Here is a 25604-nt window from a genome sequence, read left to right as displayed (position 1 = left end):
ATTAGGAACCAATGATGATAGCGGAATAAAACTTTACACAAATACGGTGTTTGAGCTGAGGTATCCCTTGTGGAAAAATTGTCGGGATCGGACTATAACTTCACAACTTCAAGGTCCCTGATATCGAACACGAAGAACTCAGTGCCTAACCTAACCTAATCTAACCTAACTTTTCACCGAAAATATCGGTAAATCTCTCAGAATTTAATTCTAATTAATTTTACAGCAAAATAAGAAAATATGTAAATGGCGGATAATGAAATCTCGATTATCACTTTATCATGCGAGAGTTTAAAATGTTCGGTGACACCCGAACTTAGCCCTTCCTTACTTGTTAAATGTACTTTTTATGTGGCGTACCTTCCATCGCAGCAAGTCCCACGTAGCTTTGATTCCCTTAACCACAATGCATTTTTTGTAAAAAAGTTGTGCTGTTGGAGCCTAATAAAAGTAAATAAATAAGCATTTATACATTTCAAACTTCTTAAAATGTTTACCTCAATTTCATCTGCTTCCTCCAAAAAATCCAGAAGCTTGTTGATTTCTTCCTTTGTCCTTTTTTTGTTCGGTCGCTCCCTTTTCACTTTTTTATCGCTTATATTGCTGTAAATAGTTTTATTAAGTTTAAAATTGTTAATTCTTTCAAATTTCTTTTTTATCAAAAATTTTACCTGACGCGCCAAAAATCGAAACAAATATGTATGCAAAAGAAATCAGCTGTTTGAAATACAATACTAATTTACACATATACAATAGGGGTTGAGTGTAGCATTTGCATAACAGTGTTGCATTTGCAAAACACATGTAATTTGTTTTTGTTTAAGAACATGGTGCAAAAATATTTTGCACTTGCACCTAAATTTGCATTTGCAAAACCATTTGCACCGAATTATGATTACCCCTAGTATTTAATTTCGATGCAAACATAGCTCGGCTAGATTGCTCGTACGCAAATAAAACTTCGCTACGACTATCGAAATCGAAAGCAATAGCGAATCATGCGACAATGACTCATTGCATTTTTTAGAGAACGCAGCTGGGTGGGAAAAATATAAAAATATTAATTGACACAGGGGTGGCAAACATTAAGCCCATAAAGGAGCTAAAAGAAGTAATTCCTGTCGAAAGCCCTTTCACCGTAAGCTCGATACATGCTTCGAGTAAAATAACAAATAATAAATGCCTTATAAAAATTTTGGATAAATCTCCCCATTCTTCATGATAGACACACTTAACTCATTAGATACAATTATATGATTCGACTTGTTAACGCAAGCAGAAATAGCGTTGAACTTACGTAACAACACTATTAATTACAATAACAAATCCAAGCAATTGCAGTATCATTACTGTGACAGTGTAAACTTCACAGATGTGGATGACATAATAGTGCCTACATCCATTAAAAAGGAATTCAAAAGCATGATACTGAAAAGAATAAAAGGGTTTTCGACCTCTAAGGAGGCGTTGCCGTTCAATATCTCAGTTATTGCTCCAATCCGCACTATGGACATGGAGAAAATGGTTCGGTGAGCAAGCATATGCCCAAAAGGTCATTGAGTTTGTCGAAACTCAACGTAAAGCATTCGAAAGACTGAGAAATATCGTGACATCAGAAGATGTCATACTTATGTAAAATTTCAAGCAGCCCTTTGATCTAACTACTGACGCCTCCATAGATGGCATTGTTGCAGCCCTGTCCCAAGGGGCAGACCCATTTCCATGGTTAGCTATTGCCTGGGCTCTAGGTAAATTGCAAAATTACCCCTATGGGGCAAGAGAAATAAATATTTTACCGTCTCAGATAGAAACACGAAAGCAAAAATCAAACGACGGAAGGTATTCATCGATGAACACAACGCAAAAGTGTTCTACAAACCAGGTAAAGAAAACTATGCAGCGGATGCCCTATCACGGCAAAATTTAAACGCATTACAAAACGAGATGCAGTTAGACGCTGCAACGATTCACAGCGAAAATTCGTTGACCTACACGATCGAAACGACAGAAAAGCCTTTAAACTCTTTCCAAAATCAAATCGTTCCAGTATACAACATGATTTGGTGCTAAATTTCCCGGCAACCAAATTCCAGCACTGCAAAAATATAATTGTCGACATTACAGATAAGAACGCACAGAGCCGCCCAGGAAAATACTAAACATAATACATAAAGACAACCTTAAATAGCGGTTGCTTTCAAGTAAAAACTTTCCTATCTGAAATAACATTTTCATAGTTTAAGCGCACAACGATTTTCGATCCTTTTATTTTTACAGGATTGGACTTGCAATCCTATTAGTATTAAGGTAGTACATAGTCGGATTATCGACTGCTCTCACTCCAACTATATCCCGGTAATCGGCGGAAAGGTACTGGTATGGGAGCAACGTGATTATTTAAGATACTCAACCAATTTAACAGACCTTGCTAACATAGCAGAGGACACTGTAAAATTAAAAAACAAAACAAAAATTATTCCCTCAGTCGCACATGCGAAAACTACTAGATGTGGATACAGAACACATTTGAAATTTATTGTCACTCAAGGTAATAGCAGGCACGCCTGATGCCTCTGGTTTTGAAAAAGTACGGTGGTCCGAATCCAATTTAATTGATGCAAAGAATAGACAGGTAGTTATTAATACACAAACACAGATACAAATTAATAAAAATACTGATGCGGTGAACGAAATAATTAAAGCTAAAAAAATTAATTGGTTGTCACACCGCATTTGTATGAAACATTATTAGCAAGAAATAGAATCTGTAAGAAAATTGCCATGATAAGATCAAATGTCGAACTTGATATTCACAATTAAGCTAGCTAAGGTGGATATAATAAATCCCACTATATTGGACCATGGTGATTTGAAATCAATTATAAATGAACACCCTGTCCGAATTACCTAGTTAGCCTAACCGAAGCATCTAAAGTTAAGGTACTCCAGTCCGAGAATATTGTCCATATATTAATAGCGTATCCTAGGGTCAAGCTTATCTGTAAGAAAATTGCCATCTTCTCGCTGGCACACCAACACGTCACACTACAGCTGCAACATGATACCATAGCCGAATGCAACGATAGCGGTAAATGCATACGTAACGACGACCTATGCCGCTGTCTGTAAACTGGCAGCGGAAGACATTTGCGCACAGGCATTGCACGCCGGAGACACAGCCCTTTGCCGCACTCAGGCAAGCAACCTAAAGCTCATAATATAAGTCGATGACGGCATTTTATTATCAACGAGAGCACTACGAAAGTTAGCACAGACGATGGTCCGGAGATTACTATAAACGGAACACATCTCGCCAATTTTCTCTCTTCTCCCACAATCAACGGCACATGATGTGTAAATGGACGCGAAGTTTTAAACAGATCGCCAGGCGTGGCAAGGTCACCTCTACTCCAATCATCAGCCACGATCCAGTTCTAAGCATGTCCCAACTGCATAGGATGAATAGCCACAATTTGCGCGTCATTCAAAGTTTCAAGGACGAGTTGGAGGCCAGATCACATAAGGTTTGGTTTGCAGCAGGCATCTTGCTCTGTATCGTTGGCATTGGTTTTATTATCGTTTGGCAAATCATAAAAGAAAGACAAACGTCGAAGGAAGTACGGAAGGCCATCAACAGCTACAAAACAGCCGAGGACGGCCATGAGCTTGAGAGGGGAGTAGTTAACACGTAAGAATTGCACTTTTTGTTTGTGAAATGCAAGAATGATGAAATGCGCTTTGTTTACATTGCAACATTCTGCTGCCGCTTAAGTTCGTTGCCCAGCCACTGCGGCCAGCAGCGATAACCCGACACTTGCCTATGTCGCAAGCGACTGTGTTGGCATATGCTGATTCGGCTTGCCAGATATAGTAACGCGCACTTATGATTTTAGGTTCAATAATATTTTTAGAGTTCAATATTAAGTTCAGTTTGTATTTTGTATTTGATCTATAATAAACGTACTTGCTCCGGCCTCGCCGTTACCACATTGCCTTCTCATTTGACTCTGAAAGGGCAATAACTTAATCGTCAGAGGTCACAACATAGCTCCATTACAACATTGCATTCTTATTGACCGTGAAAGGACAATAACATAATCGTGAGAGGAAACAACATAATTGATACATACAATTAATATGACACAAGATGTACGTATGTACACAATATATTGTGGTTATACATTTAATTTCTATTAGTAAGAAGTATAATGCAAAATTATTTATTATCGAAGTATATTTGTAAACATCAAATAAAATTATTAAATATGCAAGTCCAAACCATGCATGCATTCATACAGAATTATACTCATACCATAATTATTTTTACTTATCAATATGGAGTTTCTGTGGTTATAGCAGGACAAGTGAAAAACGCTACTCCCTTTCTTCCCCTTCCTTCCTTAAGGTTGGTACGCAGCTCTCAAGTAATTACTCAAGAAAAAAAAATACATTATTTCTGAAGTAAGTTTGACAGCTGGTTACGCATTGTGAATGATCCACATTAGAAGAGCAAGAGAGAATAAACAAAGTAAACAAACTTTGTGCGTATGTATGTACATATGTGTATGGTAACACAGATGTTTTCATTGAGATTTAAGGAATGTTGTTGATGATTGGTTGGTTTTATACAACATTTCAAAATGGAATATACTTTATAATAATGATTTCAACTAATTTAAGATGAATTTGACGATTACTTCGAATTTCCCTCAAGAAACAATTGTTGATTTGATGTTTCTTCGCAAAACCAGGTTTGCCATATTCACATTTTATTGAAAAAAAGTATTAAAAATTAGTACTAAATTTCTTGAGAGCTGCGTACTAGCACAAGTAACTTTATCGCAGGAACGTTTCTGGACCGTTTCTTAAGCGTATTTTTATATGAAGTTTTTACGTTTCTTGAGAGCTGCGTACTAAGCTTTAACGAGCAAAATGTGTTAAAAGTTGAGCCCGTGGTTGCCATTGCCCAATACGCATATATAGTTTTGAGCACATCTATGTTTTCAATTACAATTTCTTACAATATAAAATATCAAAACTGAAAAGAAACTATTAAAAATAGTTTATATTTTTATAAATGAAAGCATTCGACTCTGATTTTGAGTTATTTTAAGATAATTTCAAACAGATTAAATAATAAAAGTTGATAATTACTACTGTATATCGATATAGGCAACCCTGCGTTGTGAGAGAGCAATCAGCGGACACGTTTATATGGCAAAAATCCAAATGCCGTAAATTCTCACGGCATCCTACGTCAAAGAGAAAAGGGAGTAGCGTTTTTCACTGTTCACTTACATTACGCGCCCATAAGATAGGTCGTATCAGCTGACGCGGGCCACGATTCTACGTTCTCCACTGTTTCTGCTATTAGAGCGCAAAAGCATACATATTTACATACATATATTGCACATACAAGTGTTCCCCTGGTTGAAAGCAAAAATTGAAACATGAGTATGGAAATGCCGTCGGTAAAACGAAATTCTTTACATTCGTTGGGAGTATCATCATATGGCGTATTCACATACATATATTTTTTTCTCTTCAAATTCTCTGGTTGGGTATGTGACCACTGTATTTGTATACATTTTTAGCTGTTAAAAATGGAATATCAAAGAATTTATCTTTCTTCAATATACATACTATCGTCACATGGCGTAAATATAGGGTGATTTTTTAAGAGCTTGATAACTTTTTTAAAAAAAAAAACGCATACAATTTGCAAAATCTCATCGGTTCTTTATTTGAAACGTTAGATTGGTTCATGACATTTACTTTTTGAAAATAATTTCATTTAAATGTTGACCGCGGCTGCGTCTTAGGTGGTCCATTCGGAAAGTCCAATTTTGGGCAACTTTTTCGAGCATTTCGGCCGGAATAGCCCGAATTTCTTCGGAAATGTTGTCTTCCAAAGCTGGAATAGTTGCTGGCTTATTTCTGTAGACTTTAGACTTGACGTAGCCCCACAAAAAATAGTCTAAAGGCGTTAAATCGCATGATCTTGGTGGCCAACTTACGGGTCCATTTCTTGAGATGAATTGTTGTCCGAAGTTTTCCCTCAAAATGGCCATAGAATCGCGAGCTGTGTGGCATGTAGCGCCATCTTGTTGAAACCACATGTCAACCAAGTTCAGTTCTTCCATTTTTGGCAACAAAAAGTTTGTTAGCATCGAACGATAGCGATCGCCATTCACCGTAACGTTGCGTCCAACAGCATCATGCATTACCAACTCAATTCATTTTTAGCGAATATATAGAATAAACTAAGCGCGTTTTATTTGTAAGGCTTACCAAATAGCAAAAGATTTCCAAGAAAGGTTTAATAAGTCTATTTGCAGTGATACTGTATGTAAAATTCTCAAAGAAAGCTAATATCATAGTACAACCAGAGAATGTAAAGACATAGAGAAGATGCGGGTTCGATACCGAACATTTGTAAAACTTGAACCAATGAATTCACCTCACAACGATGGAATACTCAACCAGAGAATATGTAGGAAATAAATAAGTAAAGGGTGATTTTTTAAGAGCTTGATAACTTTTTTAAAAAAAAAAAAACGCATAAAATTTGCAAAATCTCATCGGTTCTTTATTTGAAACGTTAGATTGGTTCATGACATTTACTTTTTGAAGATAATTTCATTTAAATGTTGACCGCGGATGCGTCTTAGGTGGTCCATTCGGAAAGTCCAATTTTGGGCAACTTTTTCGAGCATTTCGGCCGGAATAGCCCGAATTTCTTCGGAAATGTTGTCTTCCAAAGCTGGAATAGTTGCTGGCTTATTTCTGTAGACTTTAGACTTGACGTAGCCCCACAAAAAATAGTCTAAAGGCGTTAAATCGCATGATCTTGGTGGCCAACTTACGGGTCCATTTCTTGAGATGAATTGTTGTCCGAAGTTTTCCCTCAAAATGGCCATAGAATCGCGAGCTGTGTGGCATGTAGCGCCATCTTGTTGAAACCACATGTCAACCAAGTTCAGTTCTTCCATTTTTGGCAACAAAAAGTTTGTTAGCATCGAACGATAGCGATCGCCATTCACCGTAACGTTGCGTCCAACAGCATCTTTGAAAAAATACGGTCCAATGATTCCACCAGCGTACAAACCACACCAAACAGTGCATTTTTCGGGATGCATGGGCAGTTCTTGAACGGCTTCTGGTTGCTCTTCACCCCAAATGCGGCAATTTTGCTTATTTACGTAGCCATTCAACCAGAAATGAGCCTCATCGCTGAACAAAATTTGTCGATAAACACATTTCGAACCGAACACTGATTTTGGTAATAAAATTCAATGATTTGCAAGCGTTGCTCGTTAGTAAGTCTATTCATGATGAAATGTCAAAGCATACTGAGCATCTTTCTCTTTGACACCATGTCTGAAATCACACGTGATCTGTCAAATACTAATGCATGAAAATCCTAACCTCAAAAAATCACCCGTTATATGTAATTGAATTTTATTACCAAAATCAGTGTTCGGTTCGAAATGTGTTTATCGACAAATTTTGTTCAGCGATGAGGCTCATTTCTGGTTGAATGGCTACGTAAATAAGCAAAATTGCCGCATTTGGGGTGAAGAGCAACCAGAAGCCGTTCAAGAACTGCCCATGCATCCCGAGAAATGCACTGTTTGGTGTGGTTTGTACGCTGGTGGAATCATTGGACCGTATTTTTTCAAAGATGCTGTTGGACGCAACGTTACGGTGAATGGCGATCGCTATCGTTCGATGCTAACAAACTTTTTGTTGCCAAAAATGGAAGAACTGAACTTGGTTGACATGTGGTTTCAACAAGATGGCGCTACATGCCACACAGCTCGCGATTCTATGGCCATTTTGAGGGAAAACTTCGGACAACAATTCATCTCAAGAAATGGACCCGTAAGTTGGCCACCAAGATCATGCGATTTAACGCCTTTAGACTATTTTTTGTGGGGCTACGTCAAGTCTAAAGTCTACAGAAATAAGCCAGCAACTATTCCAGCTTTGGAAGACAACATTTCCGAAGAAATTCGGGCTATTCCGGCCGAAATGCTCGAAAAAGTTGCCCAAAATTGGACTTTCCGAATGGACCACCTAAGACGCATCCGCGGTCAACATTTAAATGAAATTATCTTCAAAAAGTAAATGTCATGAACCAATCTAACGTTTCAAATAAAGAACCGATGAGATTTTGCAAATTTTATGCGTTTTTTTTTTTAAAAAAGTTATCAAGCTCTTAAAAAATCACCCTTTACTTATTTATTTCCTACATATTCTCTGGTTGAGTATTCCATCGTTGTGAGGTGAATTCATTGGTTCAAGTTTTACAAATGTTCGGTATCGAACCCGCATCTTCTCTATGTCTTTACATTCTCTGGTTGTACTATGATATTAGCTTTCTTTGAGAATTTTACATACAGTATCACTGCAAATAGACTTATTAAACCTTTCTTGGAAATCTTTTGCTATTTGGTAAGCCTTACAAATAAAACGCGCTTAGTTTATTCTATATATTCGCTAAAAATGAATTGAGTTGGTAATGCGGACAAGAAGAATCGGCTGATATACAATTTAGTTTGAAATTTCAAATTTGTAAACGGAATATTAATATACAATACAAATTATATGTATTTTAGTTATTTGAGGTCTAGAATACAAAAAACTGAAAACAAGTGTTCATATTTGTCTTAATTTTAACTCAATACTCATCCAAAAAATTTGTAATTTTGGTTTGTTTACATTTTCATCTGTCAAAATGAGGTTTCTCGCTTTGTCAACTACTTTTTATTTGGGAAAAACCGTGCTATTGTGAATGAAAAAAGGCGATGAACTGGCAATGCCTCTAGTTCAGTATACAAGCTATGATAGCTTATAACAAGCCAACATAATTATGTTGGCTAAGTCTTCCATACATAATATGCTAATAGCTTAATTTGCACGCCTAATGTACCACTTTTCTCGGTAACTGAGTTTAGAAGGACGTGCCGAACGATGCTTATCAATCATGCTTAGGAACCTCCTGATTTATAATTACAAATTCCTGTTCGAATAGAATATGGAGTTCTATCTACAGTGCCGATTTCACGCAAAGTTTTGCCATCGCTTTCACTTTCCCTTTCACCAGAACTAGTTGTTTTCCTCTTACAAGCCAATTATCCAATGTGTCGAATTTTCATCAAAATTATCGTCAGGACATTAATTACGCTTAAATAAATACTTTTTTTTTGTTTAAATTTGTAATGTAGGAATCCCCTTTTAATATGTGAACGCAAACTTTTTCTGCGCCAGAGAAGGCTCGATTTTGAAAGATTAAACAAAAAAAGATTAAGTTAAGCTCTTGAATATTACGTTTAAGATTCTAAAAAAAATATAGAACAAGCACCAAACAAATTATTTCATTGCATTATTAAAATTACAAAAACGACTGGACATTGCTGGCTGTGATATCACACCATACATATCTTTTTAAGGTTAGTGGCACTTGCATTAGCGTAATAATAAAGTGTAATGTATATAAATATTGACATGTAAAAATAATTATGGTATGAGTATAATTTTGTATGAATGCATGCATGGTAATAATTATAGGCAGTTTGGGCTTGCATCTTTAATAATTTTATTTGATGTTTACAAATATACTTCACTAATAAATAATTTTGCACTATACTTCTTACTAATAGAATTTAAATTTATCACAACAATATATACATAAGTACTTACATCTTGTGTCATATTAATTTTAAGTATCTGCACATGCTCTTTCGAATGTATGTATGTAAACGTAAGCATGTGCGCATTCAAAAATTCAAATCATGATTTTATCACTATATTACATGTGTGCGCATTAATATATACTTACATATATGTACATATATTTGTATATTAGGTTGATCGAAAAGAAACCGGTGATTTTTTCAAATTTCTTTTGAGTTTTAGTTTTTTTACCATCCCAAGACGTCATATATGATCATGTATGGTTGATTGTGGTACATTTAACTTCTCTCTAATCACGCTCAGTTACTTGACGATCTGATTCGATTAAAGCCTTGATGACGTAATCATCACCTGCAGTTGGCCGACCTGAACGGAATTTGACAAACCAACTTTGACACTGTGTTTCTTTTAAGGCTTTGTCACCATACACATCACGTAACTTTTTAGCAACCTGAGCTGCATTTTTTCCTTTACGGAAATAATAAAGTAAAATATGACGAAAATGCTCCTTTGTGGGCTCCATATTAAAATTACCACCAAACAAGCAAATATAAATAAAATTACGCGCGCTTTTTTTCTAAGGCAAGGTAAAAGTGCCAGCTGATATTTGACAAAAGCAAAAATGCAATAACAGCCGTTCAAAAAATTGTCAACGCCGTTTGTATGCAAAATCACCGATTTCTTTTCGGTCAACCCAATACATTGCCAACAAAAAATGCACAAGCATACAAAGATACATATGCGTACACATGTGAATATGTCACCAACAAAATAATGAAACCTTGTTCTACAAAAACAATAATTGTGTCAAATAGCATAAGCATCACAGTCATCATTGGCGAAGCCCAAATGTAGTAAATCTTACAACAAAAACATTTTAATTCATAAACGATGGCGCACATTCCACAAGCGACCTCCCTCCTTCATAAAAATAGACGCAACATCATCTAAAATGAACAACTTTTAGATGTTTCTCTGTAAGGAAAACTGACAACAGCGTAGTTCTCGTCAATTTAAAATATTTGCCAAATCTAAAATATTTTGCCATGGCTCGCTAATATGTATGCAAGCTTATACCAGTGGTCGGCATGAGAGGATCTGTCACTGTGTTGGTGAGCACGAAAAAAAAGTAGCCCAGTGAGAAATTGGAATTAAAATCAAGCAAATTTTATAAATAATTAATAGTATAATGAAAATTAACAAAATGTCTTTTAAGGATATATTCCCTTTTATCTTTTAAAGACTTGGAACATAAAAGGCACCAAAGGCATTTAATATCATAAAATATTTCTCGCAGGGCATATTTGGTTTTGCGCTATAGTCTTGCACGATGTTAATTCGTTGCTGGCTCGACAACGACTGAACGATAGAGCGTAAGCGTACGTGTGAAGTTAGTTTGCACAATTGTGCTAAGAAATGCCGACCACTGGCTTATACATACTGTTCGAGCGACAAGGGTGCAGTGTTTTTCGGCACAGCTCGTATTTTCTACCAACAACACAATGTTGTGATGCTTTGTTTTCGTGTCAATGCTTCGACACCTTGACTTTTTGACAAAACGTGAGCTTCGGTCATTGGTTGTCCGTGACAACGGAGATGCGGAAAGATGCGTTCGGGACTTGTTATTCCCTTATGATTGTTTGTACATATGTATATGTGGCTCGTATTTGCTTTTGTAAACATACAGACAAATGTGCCAAAGAAACAAAATATGTATGTATGTACATTTTTATATCCTTTGTAAGCACTTGCTTATTTTACTTGTCGGTTTATGCGCAAGAAATATTTAATTTTTTTTTGAAAATAAAATGAATCTGAGATACATATACTTATGTATAAATTTTTTAAATAGCTAATTAATTTTTTTTTAATTTTTTAATTATTAAATAAAAAAAAGAAATATAGAAATAATTTTTACTTTATAGATCCAATAACAAAAATACAAAAAGTATATAAATCGCATATCATAAATCCAATCTTTATGCATTCTTGCTTGAAATCAGTCGTTTTACATACTATGAGCGTCAAACGTGAGTCAACACCTATGGAAAGTTTGGTTTTCGTATAATTACAAACTCAAATTGAAAAACACATCAATTCTAATTATACAAACACAAAGATTTATTCAATACTAAAAGAGCAAGAGCAAAATACAACAACAAACAAACGATGTGATTTTCTAAACACAGTTAAACCAAAACATGTCATATTTTACGCGTAAAAAGTGGGTCAACACTTCTGTTATAAATTATATATGTATGTATATACACAAATTTTGTAAATATTATGAAACAAAGTCAACATATATTTGTATTTTATATTGATAATTATGTTTTTTGACTATGTTATAGAAAATTTAATATTTGTTATCGTCATATTTATTTTCATTCAAGTGTAAAAACATCTCTGAATAATGAAATGAAATAGATTTGTGACTTACACTTACAGAATAGCAAAATCGTCTCAAGTCTCAAAAATTGTCTCTAACTTAAAATCTCAAATTTAGAGGCTTGAGACTGTATCACAGTATGGAATCGCACGGGTAGTTTGTCTGAAGTGTATTATGGTGTTGCCAAATATTACATTATTAAAAAATATTAATTGAATGCCTATATACGAACATATGCTTACCTTCGTGTATTTATAATAAACTTAACCCTCTAGCCAAATAAAAATTCAAGTATTTCCTTGCACCATTATCCAGCATTATTTCTTATACTTGATGAACTAAGAAGCATAATTACTTAAAACATGTAAGCGAAGGCAAAACGGATGTGCATATATGCATACTAGAGATTAGCGATATTGCGATTTTTTAATCACTGTGATTTCAGTGATTGCTATTTTTAAATCACTGTGATTTTATATTGCTATTGCGATCGCAACTAAGTCGACGTTCAAACGTCGTTGTTGTTGTTGTAGCGGCAGATTCTGCCAATTTGACACTGTTTGGCCGAATAAAAGTCCGGGTCTGTTCCACTTACCACTTACGTAGGTTTTCCGCCTTTCTTTTCACTACATTTTCGCAAATATTGGAGCGGTTCGGCTACCTGACACTTAGAGCGTATTGCATAGTTCATTTGTATGTTGGTATGATGGTTTCACACATTTCTTAGAAGGAATTACCATTAGTGTGGTTGATAATTTGTTTGTTTAGAATACCCGCTTTTAATATTTTCAAGACCAAATAATTAACGCGAGTTTCCTAATCTTTGGGAAAATATTAAAAACCCGTAATTTTTTTATTCCATCATTTTTTCTGAAATTAATTAGTTACAATTCTTGTTTTCATCACAAAATGCTTTATATAAGAACGTTACACTCAAAACTTCAAACCGCTATGACGAAAAATAGCATATACGATATATAACGGGTGATTTTTTTGAGGTTAGGATTTTCATGCATTAGTATTTGACAGATCACGTGGGATTTCAGACATGGTGTCAAAGAGAAAGATGCTCAGTATGCTTTCATCATGAATCACTGGTTCGAACTGCGATCACAGTTTCGAACTGCGATCGCAATCGCAGTTCATAGAAGCAAACTGCTATTTATAAAAAGTGATCGCAGTTGCGATTTGCGATTTTTCAATCACAGTGAAAAAATCACCGGTAGTGAAATATCGCTCATCACTAATGCATACTAACCTAGCACAAATATATATTTTTGCATTGGAACTCGTATTAATTTAATTATTAGATAATTTGAGGTAAAGTCTCAATTTGTAACTAGTTATACATATATTTTTATTTTTATTGGTGATTATGTCTTTTGACTATGTTATAGAAAATTTAATTATTGTTATCGACATATTTATTTTCATTCAAGTGTAAAATTATCTTTGAATAATAAAATGTAATAGATTTTATGACTGTCACTTACAGAATAGCAAAATCGTCTCAAATCTCAAAAATTGTCTCTAACTTAAAATCTCAAAATTTAGACACTTGAGACTGCATCTCAGTACAGAATCGCACGGTAAAGTAGTTATTAACATATGCATTAGGGGGCTTCAAAAATTTTTTTTTTTCAACTCTTACCCACTCAAATGTTAGTGCTTGACAAACAAAAAATCCTCCCTCAAGCCAATTTTTCGTTTCTCAAAATAACCGTCACATATTCATAAAGTTGGCTTTTCAAACTTTAAAAATTGCCGCGACAAAATTATTTTTCTCAGAAACTCAAAGTCCTCATAATCAAATATTTAGCATATGTATTACTTGCAGATACAAGCACAAACAAAATATTTGAGAATATCTCTTCAACGAGCTCTAAATTTTACAATAACACTAATACATACATATGTACATATATTTACCAACATAAGAACAAATAAGGTATGATTAAATAACAAATGCTGTTTTCACTAATTAAAGCAAATGAAGCATTGCAATACAAAAATATTGCATTTACTTTTAAACTATATTTTTTTATTATCCGTCAAGTAATGACGCTATTTTTAAAATAAAATAGTTTACCAAACCGAAAAGATTAACGTCTACCAGACCATCCTCGATTTCCGTAAAATTGTTAAGGCCGTGACTTCCAATCAATCATGGCGTCTCAAGGTGCTCGCAAATGAAACATTTAATGGAGATAATGAACATTTACAGCACGGAAAGAGCTGTCTTTATGCCTCTATTTCAATTTGGTATTCCCGCAAAATTAATACGGCTGTGTAAACTGACGTTGAGCAATACCAAAAGCACCGTCGGGATCGTGAAGGACGTCTCCGAGACCTTCGATACCAAACAAGCTTTCAGACAAAGCGACTCCTAATCGGACAACTTCTTCAATCTACTGCTGGAGAGAATAATTCGATCTGCAGAGTTGAATGGAGAAGGCACAATATTTTGTAAGAGTATACAGCTGCTGGCGTACGCCAATGATATTGATATTATTGGCCTCAACATACGCTGTGTTAGTTCTGTTTTCTTCAAACCGCCTAAAACCAATGCAATATCTCCTGTCATCAAACAAACAGTCTCGCGACTTGGCTCCCTCGTCACTGTCCAAGCCATAACTTCAAAGTTCGTAAATAATGTCGCCCATCTGAAATGGAATTCCAACGCAGGGTAACTTTTGTCAACAGGTGCTACTTCAGATTTAGTAAGAAATTGAAAAGTGAAGTTCTCTCTCGACGAGCAAAGACCAAACTCTATAAATCACTCCTTATTCTCAGCCTGCTATATGGTGCAAGGACAAGGACGATGACAACATCTGTTGAGTCGACGTTACGAGTTTTCGAGAAAAAGGTTCTACGGAAGATTTATGGAGCTTTGCGTATTGGCAACGGCGAATATCGCATTCGATGGAACGATGAGCTGTACGAGTTAACGAATTAAAAGACAGCGGATACGCTAGTTAAGTCATGTCGTCCGAAACAAAATGCTCCAGCTCTGAAAGTATTCGACGCAATACCCTCCACAGAAAGCAGAGAAAGAGGAAGAGCTCTACTTTGTTGGAGAGATCAGGTAGGGTAGGACCTGGCTGTACTTGCTATTTTGAAGTGAGTAGTGTTTTTGGCTGTTTTTGCTATCAGAGTTGGATTTGCATAAACTTATTTTAGTATGCAATCCAACAACAAATTTTTTAAACTAGTTTAAATATTTATGATTTTACGATGCTTTGTGACACGTTGTGAATACCCCAAATATTTTGTTTAATGTTGTTAATTTGCAGAAAGTTATACGAAATGGATTGGCGGTTGTGCGAAGTCTTAAATTTTAAACCGGCACAAGCATAAACCAAAATATCATTGCTACATCACCCTTTTTGCAAATGATTATGTTATGTTAACAAATGCTTACATACAGATTTGGCAACGGCAATGTCAATAGATTTGGCAGTTATAGGCATAACTTTAGAGTGTCAAGATGCGGGGTTACAATCGAAAACATGTGTCGCGTTTGCTATATTTGGTTGGTTAGATTACGTTTGCTCATTATCGGCATATTATCTTTTCGTGTCAATCTGTCCATTCACAAAAGGGAAAAGAATCCTCATATTTTTTTAAAATAATTACGATGAATGTGGTAGAAGACTATATATAATACCCACTCTCTTCACTCTTCTCTTTTCTTCAAAATGTAATGAATACCCGTTATTAATATTTTCAAGACTGCGTAATATTCTTCTTACATTATTATGTCATATTGTGAAAATGTACGAAATCGGATGACAACCACGCTTACTTTCCTTATAGCACAATTTTAAATTCTACTTGATTCGTTCAGTTTTCAGTACACAAATCAAAAAGCAATTAATACATATCATGGGATAAAACTTTTCACGATAATGCCTTAAGTGTATACCACCTTATGACCAAATATGGTTCAAATCCAACAACAACCGGTTAAGCCCCTAGATACCTAATTTGTGGACCCCACTACCTATAGTAGACTTTTGAACGAAAATATCAGTTAATGTGTAGATGTATAATTAAAACTCAGAGATAATCCTTCTCTGACAACGATATGTCTTTATGTATATGTTGAATCGGACCAATACTTCTATGAGCCAATGAAAATAAGAGAGCAGGTTTTACTCATAAGTGTTTTCTTGCGCTTAAAAAAAGATAAATTTGAGCGAAAACTTGTCGTAACGCCTATATAACTAATATCAGGATTTTCTGACATCCGACTTTACTCTATATTCTGACTTTATGAAAAGAATTTCAAAACCGCCCGAGCCACCCGAACACTCGTCTTCCCCTCGCCCACAAAAATCCGATTTGGGCGACAAATGAGTCTGTGTCTGACCTAGAAATTAAGCTTACTTATTTAGAATTAATTTATTGGTCACCTTCTTTTTCTTAACTAGCATAGACACCGCTTACGCGAATATAGCCGAGTTAACAACAGTTGTTTCTTCTTTTTGCTATGTGGCCCCTTTTGGAGATACTAAGCGAAACTAGGTCATTCAATACCTGGCATTTCCAACAAAATAGAGGAATACCTTTTCTTCCCCATGCGGGTACTGCGAAGAATACTTTCAGAGCTGGAGCGTTTTCGTCCATTCAAACGACATGGCCTAACTAGCGTAGCCGCTTTGTTTTAATTCGCTGAACTATGTCAATGTCGTGGCATATCTCATATAGCTCACCGTTCATTGAATGCGATATTCGCCGTAACCTACTCGCAAATGACCATAAATCTTCCGCAGAACGTTTTTCTCGAAAACTCGTAACGTCGACTCATCAGATCTTGTCATCGTTTATGTCTCTGCATCATATACGGGAGTTATGAGTGAGTAGTCTTTGTCGTCGAAACTGTACTTCTCAGTTGCCTACTCAGTCTGAAGTAGCACCTGTTGGCAAGAGTTATCCTGCGTTGGATTTCGAGGCTGTCATTGTTATTGCTGTTATTACTGATTCCAAGATGGACGGAATTATCTACACTTTGAAGTTAAAACTGTCAACAGTGACGTGGGAGTCTGGTCGCGAGTGTATCTCCTGTCACACTCGCGACTAGACTCCCTCATTTTTTTTACATATATAAATTACGAACTAAGTTTTCTACTTATATTTATTTTTTGTTTAATATTTATTATGTGTAGTTGTTATTCTTTTAATGTTTTTTATAGTAAACAATAGAGTTACATTTATTTACTAATCTATACTCTATACTAATATTATAAAGAGGAAATGTTTGTTTTTTTGTTTGTTTGTTTCGAATAGGCTCCGAAACTACTGAACCGATTTGAAAAATTCTTTCACCGTTGGAAAGCTATACTATCCCTGAGTGACATAGGCTATATTTAGTTAAAAAAAAAAATAGGGTTCCTTACCAAAACTCCGATAATGTAAAAAAAATACCAAAAAACTTTCTTTAATCGCGAATGCTGCGAATACGATTGAAGATATAACAAAGTGATATACTACAATTTTGTAGAACTTATCATTATCTACAAAAAACGTCGCGACATCATACCTCTAACTATTATAGTTTTGTCACAATAAGCGATTTTATATAAAAAAATTAATTAAAATACCACTACTTGAAAAGGCTCTTTATTTACACCTTAGTATTGATCCTTATCGAAATAAATGATTTATTATTTAAGATCGCTTCAAAACCTTTATATAACTTTTTGAATTATTAGATTCTGACATTCCATTCAAAAGATATCACGAGTTAAAAATTTTTAAAAGTCGCTCGGCGGCGAACTATGCGTTGTAGAGTTGTAGGCGTCAGGGTTAAGACAAAGAATGTAAAGGGTGATTTTTTAAGAGCTTGATAACTTTTTTTTAAAAAAAACGCATAAAATTTGCAAAATCTCATCGGTTCTTTATTTGAAACGTTAGATTGGTTCATGACATTTACTTTTTGAAGATAATTTCATTTAAATGTTGACCGCGGCTGCGTCTTAGGTGGTCCATTCGGAAAGTCCAATTTTCGGCAACTTTTTCGAGCATTTCGGCCGGAATAGCCCGAATTTCTTCGGAAATGTTGTCTTCCAAAGCTGGAATAGTTGCTGGCTTATTTCTGTAGACTTTAGACTTGACGTAGCCCCACAAAAAATAGTCTAAAGCGTTAAATCGCATGATCTTGGTGGCCAACTTACGGGTCCATTTCTTGAGATGAATTGTTGTCCGAAGTTTTCCCTCAAAATGGCCATAGAATCGCGAGCTGTGTGGCATGTAGCGCCATCTTGTTGAAACCACATGTCAACCAAGTTCAGTTCTTCCATTTTTGGCAACAAAAAGTTTGTTAGCATCGAACGATAGCGATCGCCATTCACCGTAACGTTGCGTCCAACAGCATCTTTGAAAAAATACGGTCCAATGATTCCACCAGCGTACAAACCACACCAAACAGTGCATTTTTCGGGATGCATGGGCAGTTCTTGAACGGCTTCTGGTTGCTCTTCACCCCAAATGCGGCAATTTTGCTTATTTACGTAGCCATTCAACCAGAAATGAGCCTCATCGCTGAACAAAATTTGTCGATAAAACACATTTCGAACCGAACACTGATTTTGGTAATAAAATTCAATGATTTGCAAGCGTTGCTCGTTAGTAAGTCTATTCATGATGAAATGTCAAAGCATACTGAGCATCTTTCTCTTTGACACCATGTCTGAAATCCCACGTGATCTGTCAAATACTAATGCATGAAAATCCTAACCTCAAAAAAATCACCCGTTATAATAATCAGAAGGAGCAAATGTTAGCTGTGCTAAAATGTTATTTGACATTAGGGAACATCGAAAAAATTTCGAAGAGTAATCGAAAAAATTTCGAACAGTATGAAGGAACACACCATTCAAAAGGGGAAGCAAGCCAATGTTTACCACTCTATAAGGGAACTTGCCAATTGCGTGCACCACGATATAAAGGAACATGAGAACAGAAAATGAGAATCAAATAAATAGTAATTAAAATGGAAATAAAACAAAATGAAATAAAAAAACAAAAAAGTCAAAAAATATATACATATTTTAGAAGTTCATGTAGGCTTTGAACCCGAACAAAATATTTGGAGTTGCAAAATGTTGATCAGCTAAGCACACAGCACCAAAGCCAACTTTGGAAGTAGAGAATTTATTGTGGTATACGTACAATAAAAGCGATATATACTCCTCTACCCAAATTTTCCACCACTTTATGAAGGAACACGACAAACCACACCACATTAATAAAGAGCATGAAAAATGTCAATGTCAATATGTATGCAAAAATTCAATGCCGTGGGTTGGGTGAAGTTGCGCCAAAATAAGAATAGGAGAAATGAGAATACTGATTTCAATGAGAATGTTGACTTTATGCATATGCCAAAATCCAATGAAAGAGAGTATGCTTTGGATTGGTTAATTTTTAACGGCTAAAACTGTTGTAATAATTGGAAATGGTTAAAAAGCAATAAATTGGTGTGAAATTGCGCCAAAATAAGAATAGGAGAGAGAAATGAGAATATTGATTTCAATGAAAATGTTGATCTCAATGTTGCAATAATGTACATATGTATTATATGTATATGCAGTGTTATTATACATTCTTTGGTTAAGATCACTCGCGCGGTCGGCTCCCTACTGAATGGTCGTGTGCGGAATTAAAAAAAATTGTCGCTTGATAATATTTTGTCGCTTGATAATACTTCGTTTAGTAGGTAACTAAACCCATTCAAAAAGTTCTTTTCAGATCTAGACCCATATATATAGCACAGACATTGTACATTTAGTTATCCTAAGAAATGAATTGAATAAGTTTTATGATTTAATTTTAATAAATAGGTTGTAGTTTTGTATGTTGTTATAGTAGGTAGTTGTAAGAACCTCAAAGATTAGTTTAAAGGCTTTTTTTCTTTTATCATTTTAAAAAAAATGCTCAAAAGATCAAGATCTCAACTTTCTAGAAATAATTCCTATGCCAGGGCCACAAAAATATGTCGAAATAAAGAATCTTCATCTGAAACTGAAAATCGTCTTTTAAGTCAGAGAGAATATGTGGCGCAATCGCGTGCCAGAGAGTCGAGTACCGAGCGTTCGCAACGGCTCGCTGAACAAAACATGAGAACCTCTCAAAGACACGCGCGGGAGTCCAGTCTTGAGCGTTCGCAGCGCCTAGCTGAACAAAATTTAAGAACTTCTCATGTGCACGCGCGAGAGTCAAGTACTGAGCGTTTGCAGCGGCTTTAAGAGCAAAATTTCAGAAGTATACAATCCCGCACTAGGGAATCAAGCTCTGAGCGTTCCCAACGCCTTCAAGACCAGAGAGAACGACAACAGACTTCAATAGCTAGAGTTCGCAATCGAGTTGTAGCTCACAGTAACAGATCGGCTTTTAAATACGATCCACAGATTGATTATGCTCAACAGTCTTCCGTCCAAATCGGCGACATGAATAAGATTTGCCCTAAGTGTTCTGCCAAAAAATGGGTCGATGAAACTAATGGTATGTGTTGTGCTTCTGGAAAAGTTATTATCCCCAATATTCAAGAACCACCACAGCCAATAAAAAATCTTTTGACAAATAATCATTCGCTATCTAGACATTTCCTAACCAACATCCGTAAGTACAATAGCCTTTTTCAAATGACTTCGTTTGGCGCCAAAGAAATAAGAGAAGGTAATTTTATGCCAACTTTCAAAATAGAGGGCCAGGTATATCATCTTATTGGTAGCCTTTTACCACCATCAGGCCAAAATCCACAATGCTTAGAATATATTTTATTTCAGACGCAGATCATCTTTCGTTGAGGGCAAACATAGCTCCAACGCTAAAAATAGATTTAATTAATGGACTACAGACAGCACTGAAAAGCCACAACGTATATATACGAAGCTTTAAACAAAATATTGAACGCAACTCTTCGGATAATTTAAAGCTAATTATTCTTTCCGACCGCCCACCGCAGACTGCTCACCCGGGTAGATACAATTCTCCAGCTGTAAACGAGGTAGCTGTTCTCTTGGTTGACGAAGAAAAAGGCCCCAGAGACATAGTGCTGCACGGAAGAGACGGCCAACTTAAAAGGGTATCCGAGTTACATCGATCATATGATCCACTACAGTATCCCTTAATGTTCGTTAAAGGAGAAGACGGTTATTATTTAACCATTCCACAGGAAGGTACAGCGCGTAACAAAACTGTGACGTGCATGCAATTTTATGCATTCAGGTTGATGGTTAGAGCAAACAGTTTTAATCCATTACATTATTACAGGGACTTATTTAACCAATATATTGTCGATATAATGGCAAAAATGATGTCGGAACGATTTAATTACATATGTCGTAAACAACAGAGACTAAGGGCTGAAGAATACATTCATCTCAGAGACGCTTTAAATCAAGACGGAAATGTTGACCCATCAAATATCGGTCAGCGCGTAATCTTACCATCTTCATTTACAGGTTCTCCACGTTACCTGCATGAAAAAACACAAGACGCGATGACGTATGTCCGAAACTACGGGAGACCAGACTTATTTGTCACGTTTACGTGCAATCCTGAATGGCCTGAAATTAAAGCGGAACTACTACCTGGTCAGCGATCTTTCGATCGTCATAACATCATTTCAAGGGTGTTTCACTTAAAAATGAAGAAATTCATAAAATTATTCAACAAAGATGAAATATTCGGCAAAGTGAAATGTTACATGTTGAGTGTGGAGTGGCAGAAGCGAGGTTTACCACACTGTCATATGCTGTTTTGGTAGAGACAAAAATCCAACCAGGCGAAATTGATAGGGTCATAGTTGCGGAACTTCCCAACCAACAAAACGATGCAATATTGTACGATATCGTAACTAAAAATATGGTGCACGGACCATGCGGAGAACATAACTTAACAGCACCATGTATGAAAAACGGAATTTGCACAAAAAAATACCCGCGACGTTTGGTCAACGAAACTCAAACCGGAGATGACGGATATCCAGTATATCGTCGTCGTGATGCCGCAAATGGAGGTCAGAGCGCTTCGCTCAATATCAGAGGCAGTAATTTCACTATAGATAATAGCTGGATTGTCCCTTATTCTCCACTTTTGTTCAGGACGTTCAATGCTCACATAAATGTTGAGTACTGTCACTCAGTTCAAGCCATCAAATACATTTGTAAATACATAAATAAAGGATCGGATCAAGCCACATTTGGCGTCAGAAACCCAAATGATGAAGTGGAAAACTACGTGAATGGCCGCTACATAAGTACTTCCGAAGCTGCCTGGCGAATATTGGAATTTCCGATCCACGAGCGACATCGTACAGTCTTGCATTTAGCTGTTCACTTAGAAAATGGCCAAAGGGTGTATTTTACCGCAGAAACGGCAGAACAAGTGACCCAAAATCCACGTAAAACAACTTTGCTGGCTTTTTTTGAGCTATGTAATGAAGATGAATTCGCAAAAACACTTCTATACCACGAAGTCTCGCAATACTATACATGGGCCAATAATAAGTTCACAAGAAGGAAGAATAGTGAGAACGTAGTTGGCCATCCAGGAATAAAAAAAGATGCAGCTTTAGGCAGAGTCTACTGTGTCCATCCTTCTCAATCCGAGTGTTTCTCTCTTAGGATGTTGCTACATCACGTACGGGGTCCAACCTCATTCCAGTACTTGAAAACCGTTGACGGAGTTCTCAAAGAAACATATCAAGCTGCTTGCCGTGCTAGAGGTTTGCTAGAAAACGATGACCATTGAGAAAATACTCTGAGAGAAGCTTTGCTTTCTCAATGTTCACAACAACTGAGAGAATTGTTTGTAGTCATACTTTTATTTTGTCAGCCATCGGAACCATTAAAATTATGGGACATTTTCAAAGACAATTTATGTGAAGATATTAGACACAGAATTAGACAGCAATATCTAAACTTCACCTTACCATACAATGCGGAAATTTACAACCAAGGTCTGATACAAATAGAAAATAAACTGATGCAATTATATGACAAAAGCCTAAGGGACTTTGGATTACCATGTTCAGTTCGTACAGAAAATAATGGAGCCGGACAATGACTAATCGCTATGATACACATAATTTGACCGCTTTTGTTAATGAAAACCTACCAAAATTAGTCCCAGATCAAAGAGATGCTTTTGAAACTATAGTCGATAGCGTCATTAATGACAAAAGAAAAGTTTTCTTTTTGGATGCACCCGGTGGAACAGGAAAGACGTTTCTTGCTAATTTGATACTTGCTAAGATAAGAGAATCGGGGAAGATAGTAATAGCAGTTGCTTCCTCAGCAATTGCTGCAACTCTCTTGACGGATGGAAAAACTGCTCATTCTACTTTTAAACTTCCGCTATCCGTAAATCTTGAGCAACAATCTACATGTTCTATCCGCAAAAATGGGTCTGTTGGTAAATTAGTACAAGACGCCTCATTGATTATGTGGGACGAATGCACGATGAGCCATAGAGCACATATAGAGGCCGTGAACAGAACCTTAGAGGATCTAAGGAACTCCTCTGCAGTCATGGGCGGGATTACTTTTGTTTTTGCGGGAGATTTTCGACAAACTCTCCCCGTTATTAACAGAGGTACGCGAGCAGATATCATCGAGGCATGATTGAAATCGTCACCCTTATGGGCTTCAATTGAAACATTGAAATTACGAACGAATATGAGAGCTCATGTTCATGGAATCACTGATAGCGATTTCCCACAACAACTGCTAAAACTTGGAGAAGGAATTTTTCCCACTCCAAATTTAAGCGATCATTGTGACATTCTCTGGATGAGTCCCTAGGTCAAATACTCCATAATTTGGAAAACTTAATAGATGCTATATACTTTCATTGGCTATGTTCTAGGGCTATAGTGTCTCCTAAGAATGATACTGTTAATGAAATAAACAATCTAATAGTTCAAAAAGTCCCCGGCCAAATTAAAACATACAAATCAATCGACAATGTGACTAATATCGAAGACGCAGTCCATTATCCACAGGAATTTTTAAATTCGTTGAACCCTTCTGGACTGCCACCACATGAGTTGTCGCTAAAAATCGGAATCCCAATAATGCTTTTAAGAAATTTAAGCCCCCCGAACATGTGTAATGGGACGAGGCTGCTTATTAAAGAGTTAAAGGACAATTTAATTGTAGCAACTATTATTACTGGCCCAGCAGCTGGTCAACTGGCTCATATACCGAGGATACCGATGATCCCGACTGATCTGCCAATCCCATTTAAACGGCTTCAATTTCCGGTAAAAACATCTTTCGCATTAACGATTAACAAGTCCCAAGGTCAAACCTTCGAATTAGTAGGGATCGACCTGCGAAAGAAATGTTTTACTCACGGTTAAATATATGTTGGACTATCGCGGGTCGGAGCCCCTGAAAATCAATTTATTTTGTTGCCACAGAATAAAACAACATCAAATATAGTTCATAGGGAAGCTCTAACACAATAAAAGGTTTTTCTTTTGGGATTATGACCTCTTTGCAATAATTAAAAATATAAACAAAAAAACCTGATATTGAGAAAAAACAAACAAAAGAAATGTATTAAACAAAAAAATTAAAACGTAAAAAAATATAAAAAAACACTAATAAAAAATACAAAAACAAAAACAAAAAAATATAAAACAATGAAAAAAGTATAAAAAAATCTTAAATAATATATAAGAATTAAATTTCATATTTTTTTTAAATTCGACGCAAAAAATTGTGAATATTTGTGTAAATGTCATGTTGAGTGCCGGTGCGAAGCCGCTATGTGTATGTGACAACATCCACTGCAATGTTCACAGTTTTTCTGTAATGTCTTTAGCATCACCATTGCATCCGTGCGAAGCCGGGGCGGGTCGCTCCTAGTTCTTAATATTCGTACATTGTATATATATATGTATGCTAATTTAACTATAATTTTACAAATCAATCAATTTTGTACTTAATAGTAAAAAGAATTTTTATTTAGAAAGGAAAAAGGATATACTCGTATTTACAAGATCGAAAGTGTGATACCGCATGTTTATGAAGATGCTGACGCAACTCTTTCCTTCTTCGACTCCATAATGGTGTCATAAATTAGCTATAGAAATATAATAGCCCTATATACTTTACCTATACTTATTCTAATCGTACTCTTGATTCTAACTTAGTCTTACTCCTATATTTAATTACCTATGCTTACTCTTATTTAAACTACTCCCACTCACACTTTACATACTTTCTCCCACTCTACACCCACACGTTCGCCTCCACACTAAACATACATACAACATATTCCCGAACATACATTATTACTTCTACTCTCTCCTACACTCATTAATGTTACTGTAAAATAGTTAAGCTTTTAGCTAATAAGAATTTTTGTATAGAGTCAGTTGAATAAAGACACTTGAAAGAAGTAAACGTTCAACATCGTTTCTGGCGCAGAAGTTGGTCACATTATGTACATACATATAGGTGTATATGGATACGTATGTATATAATTTGCATTATGAGCA

General features: G+C 35.9%; 2 protein-coding genes across 2 annotated transcripts in view; both read left to right on the top strand.

Moving 5' to 3' along the window:
* The window catches only part of LOC125775363 (uncharacterized), a 727609-nt gene that overhangs the window by 89928 nt on the left and 612077 nt on the right, over positions 1-25604 (top strand). The gene's annotated exons all lie outside the window — the stretch shown is intronic.
* Positions 1-25604, top strand: part of LOC125777713 (homeobox protein 2-like) — a 54720-nt gene that overhangs the window by 27955 nt on the left and 1161 nt on the right. The window lies entirely within an intron of this gene.

This window comes from Bactrocera dorsalis, chromosome 1, assembly GCF_023373825.1.
Source record: "Bactrocera dorsalis isolate Fly_Bdor chromosome 1, ASM2337382v1, whole genome shotgun sequence".
Classification (NCBI taxonomy): Eukaryota; Metazoa; Arthropoda; class Insecta; order Diptera; family Tephritidae; genus Bactrocera; species Bactrocera dorsalis.
This window is presented reverse-complemented; position numbering and strand designations above follow the sequence as displayed.